This window comes from Schistocerca cancellata, chromosome 3 (genome assembly GCF_023864275.1).
Source record: "Schistocerca cancellata isolate TAMUIC-IGC-003103 chromosome 3, iqSchCanc2.1, whole genome shotgun sequence".
Taxonomy (NCBI): Eukaryota; Metazoa; Arthropoda; class Insecta; order Orthoptera; family Acrididae; genus Schistocerca; species Schistocerca cancellata.
Window position 1 is genome coordinate 818,017,358 of NC_064628.1, and position 8,150 is coordinate 818,025,507.

At 46.3% G+C, this 8,150-nt stretch overlaps 1 non-coding gene across 1 annotated transcript; it reads right to left on the minus strand.

The window, feature by feature from the left end:
• Positions 1–407: 407 nt before the first annotated feature.
• On the minus strand, positions 408–482 carry Trnas-cga (transfer RNA serine (anticodon CGA)). The gene has a single exon. It is a non-coding gene; the product is annotated as a tRNA-Ser (tRNA).
• Between the last annotated feature and the right edge of the window lie 7,668 nt (positions 483–8,150).

The window sequence follows — 8,150 nt, forward strand, 5'->3', positions numbered from 1 at the left end:
TCCAGGAGTGTAGAATGCCGCACAACATAGTCATTAAAGTAGGCCTTCAGAATGAGATTTTTCACTCTGCACCGGAGTGTGCGCTGATATGAAACTTTCTGGCAGATTAAAACTGTGTGCTGGACCGAGACTCGAACTCGGGAACTTTGCCTTTCGCGGACAAGTGCTCTACCAACTGAGCTACCCAAGCACGACTCACGCCTTGTCCTCACACCTTTACTTCTGCCAGTACCTCGTCTCCTACCTTCCAAACTTAACAGAAGCTCTCTTGCGAACCATCACTCCTGAGAGAAAGGATATAGCGGAGACATGGCTTAGCCACAGCCTGAGGGATGTTTCCAGAATGAGATTTTCACTCTGCAGCGGAGTGTGCGCTGATATGAAACTTCCTGGCAGATTAAAACTGTGTGCTGGACCGAGACTCGAACTCGGGAACTTTGCCTTTCGAGGACAAGTGCTCTACCAACTGAGCTACCCAAGCACGACTCACGCCTTGTCCTCACACCTTTACTTCTGCCAGTACCTCGTCTCCTACTTTCCAAACTTAACAGAAGCACTCCTGCGAACCTTGCAGAACTAGCACTCCTGAAAGAAAGGATATTGCGGAGACATGGCTTAGCTACAGCCTGGGGGATGTTTCCAGAATGAGATATTCACTCTGCAGCGGAGTGTGCGCTGGTATGAAGCTTCCTGGCAGATTAAAACTGTGTGCCGGACCGAGACTCGAACTCGGGAACTTTGCCTTTCGCGGGCAAGTGCTCTACAACTAAGCTACCCAAGCACGACAAACGCCCTGTCCTCACAGCTTTACTTCTGACAGTACCTCGTCTCCTACTTTCCAAACTTTACAGAAGCTCTCCTGCGAACCTTGCAGAACTAGCACTCCTGAAAGAAAGGATATTGCGGAGACATGGCTTAGCCACAGCCTGGGGGATGTTTCCAGAATCAGATTTTCACTCTGCAGCGGAGTGTGCGCTGATATGAAACTTCCTGGCAGATTAAAACTGTGTGCCGGACCGAGACTCGAACTCGGGACCTTTGCCTTTCGCGGGCAAGTGCTCTACCAACTGAGCTACCCAAGCACGACACACGCCCTGTCCTCACAGCTTTACTTCTGCCAGTACCTCGTCTCCTACCTTCCAAACTTAACAGAAGCTCTCCTGCGAACCTTGCAGAACTAGCACTCCTTAAAGAAAGGATATTGTGGAGACATGGCTTAGCCACAGCCTGGGGGATCTTTCCAGAATGAGATTTTCACTCTGCAGCGGAGAGTGCGCTGATATGAAGCTTCCTGGCAGATTAAAACTGTGTGCCGGACCGAGACTCGAACTCGGGACCTTTGCCTTTCGCGGGCAAGTGCTCTACCAACCGCGCTACCCAAGCACGACTCACGCCCCGTCCTCACAGCTTTACTTCTGACAGTACATCGTCTCCTACCTTCGAAACTTTTCTGGAGAGTGAAAATCTGATTCTGGAAACATCCCCCAGGCTGTAGCTAAGCCATGTCTCCGCAATATCCTTTCTTTCAGGAGTGCTAGTTCTGCAAGGTTCGCAGGAGTGCTTCTGTTAAGTATGGAAAGTAGGAGACGAGGTACTGGCAGAAGTAAAGGTGTGAGGACGAGGCGTGAGTCGTGCTTCGGTAGCTCAGTTGGTAGAGCACTTGCCCGCGAAAGGCAAAGATCCCGAGTTCGAGTCTCGGTCCGGCACACAGTTTTAATCTGCCAGGAAGTTTCATATCAGCGCACACTCCGCTACAGAGTGAAAATCTCATTCTGGAAACATCCCCCAGGCTGTGGCTAAGCCATGTCTCCGCAATATCCTTTCTTTAAGGAGTGCTAGTTATGCAAGGTTCGCAGGAGAGCTTCTGTTAAGTTTGGAAGGTAGGAGACGAGGTACTGGCAGAAGTAAAGCTGTGAGGACAGGGCGTGTGTCGTGCTTGGGTGGCTCAGTTGGTAGAGCACTTGCTCGCGAAAGGCAAAGGTCCCGAGTTCGAGTCTCGGTCCGGCACACAGTTTTAATCTGCCAGGAAGTTTCAAAGTAGGCCTTGTTTAGGAATATTTATTTATTTAACCTGATCAGATTGGTGCCATCAGGCCCTCTCTTACATCGGACCAGTGTTCCACACATGCAGCATTTCACACATCAGAGTTACATCATGACAATAGTTTAAATGAGAAAATTATATTACTCTAGTGACAATATGAATAAAGAGCAATGACTAATACCTAATAAAGTAAATGCTGGCAGTATATTTACAACAGGTGCTATACATACAAATTATGATAAAAGCAATAATAATAACAGTAAAAAAATCGAATATTAATGATAAACGTGAGAAAAATTGGCAATAGTAACGAAGGTTTGTGCAGATGTACATTAATATCTTGGTGAGTAAAGTATATGTTTACTAGTATAGCGAGTTTTGGGGAAGGGAGATTTAAGGAGGGGGAAAGAGGGAAGTAATGAGGTGAAGTGCATTCATGTACTGAGGAAGGCATTACTGTTGCTTTAGTAGATATGTCATTAACAGTTTTTTGAAGCCGGACATGTTTTTAAGTTCTCTGACATAACGAGGGAGGTTATTCCAGAGTCGGGTTTCCGCTACTGTAAAGGACTGACTGAGCGATGCAGTGGAACAGAGAGGATTTTATTATGATGGGAACGTGTGTTCCAGTCATGTTGTTCTGACGTAAGCGTTAAGGACGAGGAGAGATATGAGGGCAGTGTACATTTATAAGGCAGTAGATGAGACAGAGTGTATGGAAATCTCTGCGTTTGTCTGCACGCAGCATTCATATGGACACACACTGGAAATCACTGGGCTGCAAATCCAAATACAGCTATCTAACTACCCGCGGTTTATCTACAGTTTCCACCAATCGTTTTTGGAGGAATCCGGCATCGTTCCATTGAAGAGCCCTACTTTCATACGATTTCCCATACATAACCTCACCATTAATTTTGGGATCACTGACCAAAAACCAACTGTGGTTTTTTTCTTCGGACCGAAATCAAAAACTACCTGGTAAAACGCGGAGCGAACATCTCACTAAGCAAATACACTTGTCCTCTTCCGTTACCCCATTGGCCCTGACCCCTCATTCAGTTCTGTGAATTCCATGTCCTTTCAGACCGATGACACATAGTTGGACCGCAATTATCTCTGGATTATGCACATATCTCTCCCTCTGACGCCACCTTTTTTTTCTTAGTCATCGGTCTTCTCACTAGTCAGATGCAGCCTAGTTCCTCTCCTTTGCCAACTTCGTCACCTCTGAGTAGAGCTTGCACCCTACGTCCTCAATTATTTTTTCTATGTATTCCAACCTCAGTCTTCCCCTACAGTTTCAAATCCCATAGGTCCCTCTAGTCCCATGGAAGTTATGTCCTCGTGTGGTAACCCATGTCCTCTCGTCCTGTCCCTTCTTCTTTTCAGTGTTTCCCATGTTTCTTTCTTCTCAGATTCTGCGGGGAACGTCCTCATTCCGTATCTTATCAGTCAACTGAATTTTCAACATTCTTCTGTAACACCAGTCTCTGACGCTTTGATACAGTTGTGGTGTTCCCACAGGCCATGATTCACTACCATACAATGCTGGACTCCAAATACACATTCTCGAAATAGATTTTTTTCGCCAGGAATCCTATCTTTGCCAGTGCTATTCTGGATTTTTTGTCCTCTTTGCTTCGTCCATCTTGGGATATATTGCTTCCAAGGTAGCAGAATTTCTTAGTTTCGTGAGCTTCGTGGTCAAAAATTTTGCTAATTTCCGCTACTTCTTATTACTTTCGTCTTTCTTCAGTTTATTCGCAATACATATTCTGAACTCACTCGTTAGACTGTTCATGCCATTCAACAAATTCTATAATTCTTGTAAATCTTCTTCACTTTCACTTGGGATAGCAATGTCATCAGCGAATCTTATCATTGACATCCTTTCAACCTGAATTTTAATTTTATTCTTGAATCTTTCCTTCATTTTCGTCATAGTTTCCTCGATGTACAGACTGAGCAGCTGGGACCAAATAGTACATCCCTGTCTTACACCGTCTTCAATCCGAGCATGTGACCCCTTCTGTTCTTGCAGTCAATGTCCTCTTTCCCCATAGCTTATTCCAATTTTCCTCACATCTTGCCCCACTTACATCGTCGAACGCTTTTTCTAGACCGACGAATCCTACGTACGTGTCTTGATTTTTCACAAGTCTTGCCTGTATTAAGATGCGCATCGTCGCAGCTCCCTCTCAGGTGTCTTTACCTTTTCTAAAATCAAAATGAACGTCATCTAACAGATCATAAATTTCCTTTTCCATTCATTTATACATTATTTTTGTCAGCAGTCTGGATGCATGCCACACTTATCTGCTCTTCCTATATTCGGAATTGTGTGGATGACATTTTTCCGAAAGTCTGATGGTATATTTCCAATCTCATGGATTCTACACACCAACCTGAATAGTCGATTGGTTGCCACTTTCCACAATGATTTTAAAAACCCCGAAGGCATGTTATCTATCCCTTCTGCCTTATTTGTTCTGAGACCTCCAAGAGCTTTTCTAAATTCTGATACTAGTAATGGAGCCCCTACGACTTGCACAGCGACTTGAATTTCTTCTTCTATCAAGTCATGAGACAAGTCCTCCCTCCCATAGGTTTGTGCCCTTCCCATATATCCACTTTCTTCAAATGGTTCAAATGGCTCTCAGCACTATGGGACTTAACATCTGAATTTGTCAGTCCCCTAGACCTAACTAAGCTAAGGACATCACACACATCCATGCCCGAGGCAGGATTTGAACTTGCGACCGTAGCAGCAGCGCGGTTCCGGACTGAAGCGCCTAGAACCGTTCGGTCACAGCGGCCGGCTTATCCACTCTCTCCTCTGCTTTTTACAATGTACTCTTAATCAAACAGTCCCTGCTTTTAAATACACCGGAGGTTGTTTTGACTGTTCTGTATGCTGAATCGGACCTTCCGTCGATCTTTACTTCTTCGATTTCTTGACATCTTTCCTACAACCATTTCTCTTTAGCTTCCCAGCACTTCCTATTTATTTCATTCCTAAATAACTGATAATGCAATATTGCTGGCTTCACCTGAACATTTTTTCACTTCCTAATTTCGTCTTCAGTTGAGGTATTTCTGTTACCCAAGGCTTTTTCGCAGTTACCTTTCTTGCACCTAAGTTTGTGCGACATCTGCGATTGCCATGATTAGAGATGTACACTTTCTTCAACTGAACTGCCTACTGTGATACTCCTTATCGCAGTATCTAAATCCTTAGAGAAGTTCAGAGTGTCTCACTATTCCTCATTATTTCATTGCCCGCATCTCGTGGTCGTGCGGTAGCGTTCTCGCTTCCCACGCCCGGGTTCCCGGGTTCGATTCCCGGCGGGGTCAGGGATTTTCTCTGCCTCGTGATGGCTGGATGTTGTGTGCTGTCCTTAGGTTGGTTAGGTTTAAGTAGTTCTAAGTTCTAGGGGACTAATGACCATAGATGTTAAGTCCCGTAGTGCTCAGAGCCGAGCCATTATTTCATTATCCCACTGAGCCGTGGCACTCGGTTCGAGATATCGGTCGCTGGCTTGTTTGTGATCTTTGGCGTAACTTAGCTGGGCAAGGAGTGAGCAGCAGCACGGGAAAGGTCGCGAGAGGTAAGAGCAGTGGTGGAGGAAGGCAGACTGCTGGCAGATAGAGGGAGCTCCGCGCTGCGAATGGAGGTCCTTCCTGGAGTATCAGCCGATGAGGGAGACCGCGTGCGCCGAGCCGTTGTGTTGGCGAGTGTTGTGTTTGCACGTCGATATTACGGCTGGACAGGAGGTGGAAAAAATAGCTCTGAGCACTAAGGGACTTAATAGCGGAGGTCATCAGTCCCCTAGAACTTAGAACTACTTAAACCTAACTAACCTAAGGACATCGCACACATCCATGCCCCAAGCCGGTTCCAAACTGAAGCGCCTAGAACCGCTCGGTCACTACCGGCCGGCCAGCAGGAGGAGCGGCACCCTGCACGTTCTGCCTTTCCACCAGAGACGTCCTCGGGATCTCAAGTGACCAATTCCGGCTTCTGGAGCTGGCGAGGCATTTGCCTGATAAGATCATGTTTTGTGTGCAAAAGAGAGCTTCCGGTCGTCCTTTTAATGTGCTGGTGGGGCTTGAGGCGAAAGATTTTGTAGTGGCGTAATCATCCGGCACTTGGTGGAAATGTTAAATGATTGTGAGTGACTTGCTGTCTCTGTATCAGCTGTTATTCCACCGCAGAGTTGTGTCGCCACTATTAATATTCGGAAGCCTGACTTTGTTGTTCAAAAATTTCTTATTCTTAGTAGTATAATTTTACTTGAAAGGATTGAGCAGTATTGTTTAGACAAAGCAGGGTACCCATCAGCACTTCGTCCTCCTGGTGCGCCACCATCTTCACATTTTCGGCTATACCGATGGAATATGAGGAAAAGGTGTCATATATCCCAGGTTAATGAGTCAGCAACCCGTGATCTAGCGGTAGACGTTGCTGCCTATTGACGGCAGGGCCCTGGGTTCGATTTACGGCTGGTACGAGAACTATTCTCTGCTTGGAACCTAGTGTGCGTGTTATCTTCGTCATTCACTCCATCGTCACTGTATGCGCAAGTTACCGTAGTGGCGCCTAACCGTAAAACTTGCAGCAGACAGCGTCTCCCGCCGGTATAGCCATAGGACAATTTTCATTTTATTGACCATACTGGAGGTTTCTGCTATCATATCTGGTTGGTACATAAGTTCGTAGCATTTTTCCAGAAGTTTAATAAACACGACAGATGCAAATAACGGAGGCTTCACACATCAAAATGGTTCAAATGGCTCTGAGCACTATGGGACTCAACATCTTAGGTCATAACTCCCCTAGAACTTAGAACTACTTAAACCTAACTAACCTAAGGACATCACACACGCCCATACCCGAGGCAGGATTCGAACCTGCGACCGTAGCAGTCCCGCGGTTCCTTCACACATCAATAATACACTACTGGCCATTAAAATTGCTACACCAAGAAGAAATGCAGATGATAAACGGGTATTCATTGGACAAATATATTGATCATTCAGTACAAAGATTCTTTATTCTGTACAAGAGATGTTATTAGTGTCCTGTCAGAATGTGTGGTCATCCAGGCAGAGGACTGCTACCTCTATATAACATTTTTACGCAATTTGGGTGCGTAGATCCTGAGAAATCAGTATCCAGAACAATCACCACTGGCCGTAATAACGGCCTTGATACACCTGGCCATTGAGTCAAACAGAGCTTGGATGGCGTGTACAGGTACAGCTGCCCATGCAGCTTCAACACGATACCACAGTTCATCAAGAGTAGTGCCTGGCGTAGTCTGATGAGCCAGTTGCTCGGCCACCATTGACCAGACGTTTTCAATTGGTGCGGGATCTGGAGAATGTGCTGGTCAGGGCAGCAGTCGCACATTTTCTGTACCCAGAAAGACCCACACAGGACCTGAAACATGCGGTCGTGCATTATCCTGCTGAAATATCGTTTTTTTTTTTTCATAGAGATCGAATGAAGTGTAGAGCCGCGGGTCGTAACACATCTGAAATGTAACGTCCATTGTTCAAAGTACCGTCAATGCGAACAAGAGGTGACCGACACGTGTAACCAATGGCACCCCATACCATCACGCCGGGTGATACGCTTCCAATGTGCGTTCACCGCGCTGTTGCCAAACACAGATGCGACCATCATGTAGCTGTAAAGAGAACCTGGATTCATCCGAAAAAATGACGTTTTGCCATTCGTGCACCCAGGTTCGTCGTTGAGTACACCATCGCAGGCGCTCCTGTCTGTGATGCAGCGTCAAGGGTAACCGCAGTCATGGTCTCCGAGGAGATAGTCCATGCTGCTGCAAACATCGTCGAACTGTTAATGCAGATGGTTGGTGTCTCGCAAACGTCCCCATCTCTTGACTCAGGGATCGAGTCGTTGCTGCACGATCCGTTACAGCCATGCGGATAAGATGCCTGTCATCTCGACTGCTAGTGATGCGAGGCCGTTGGGATCCAGCACGGCGTTCCGTATCACCCTCCTGAACCCACCGATTCCATATTCTGTTAACAGTCATTTGATCTCGACAACGCGAGCAGCAATGTCGCGATAAGA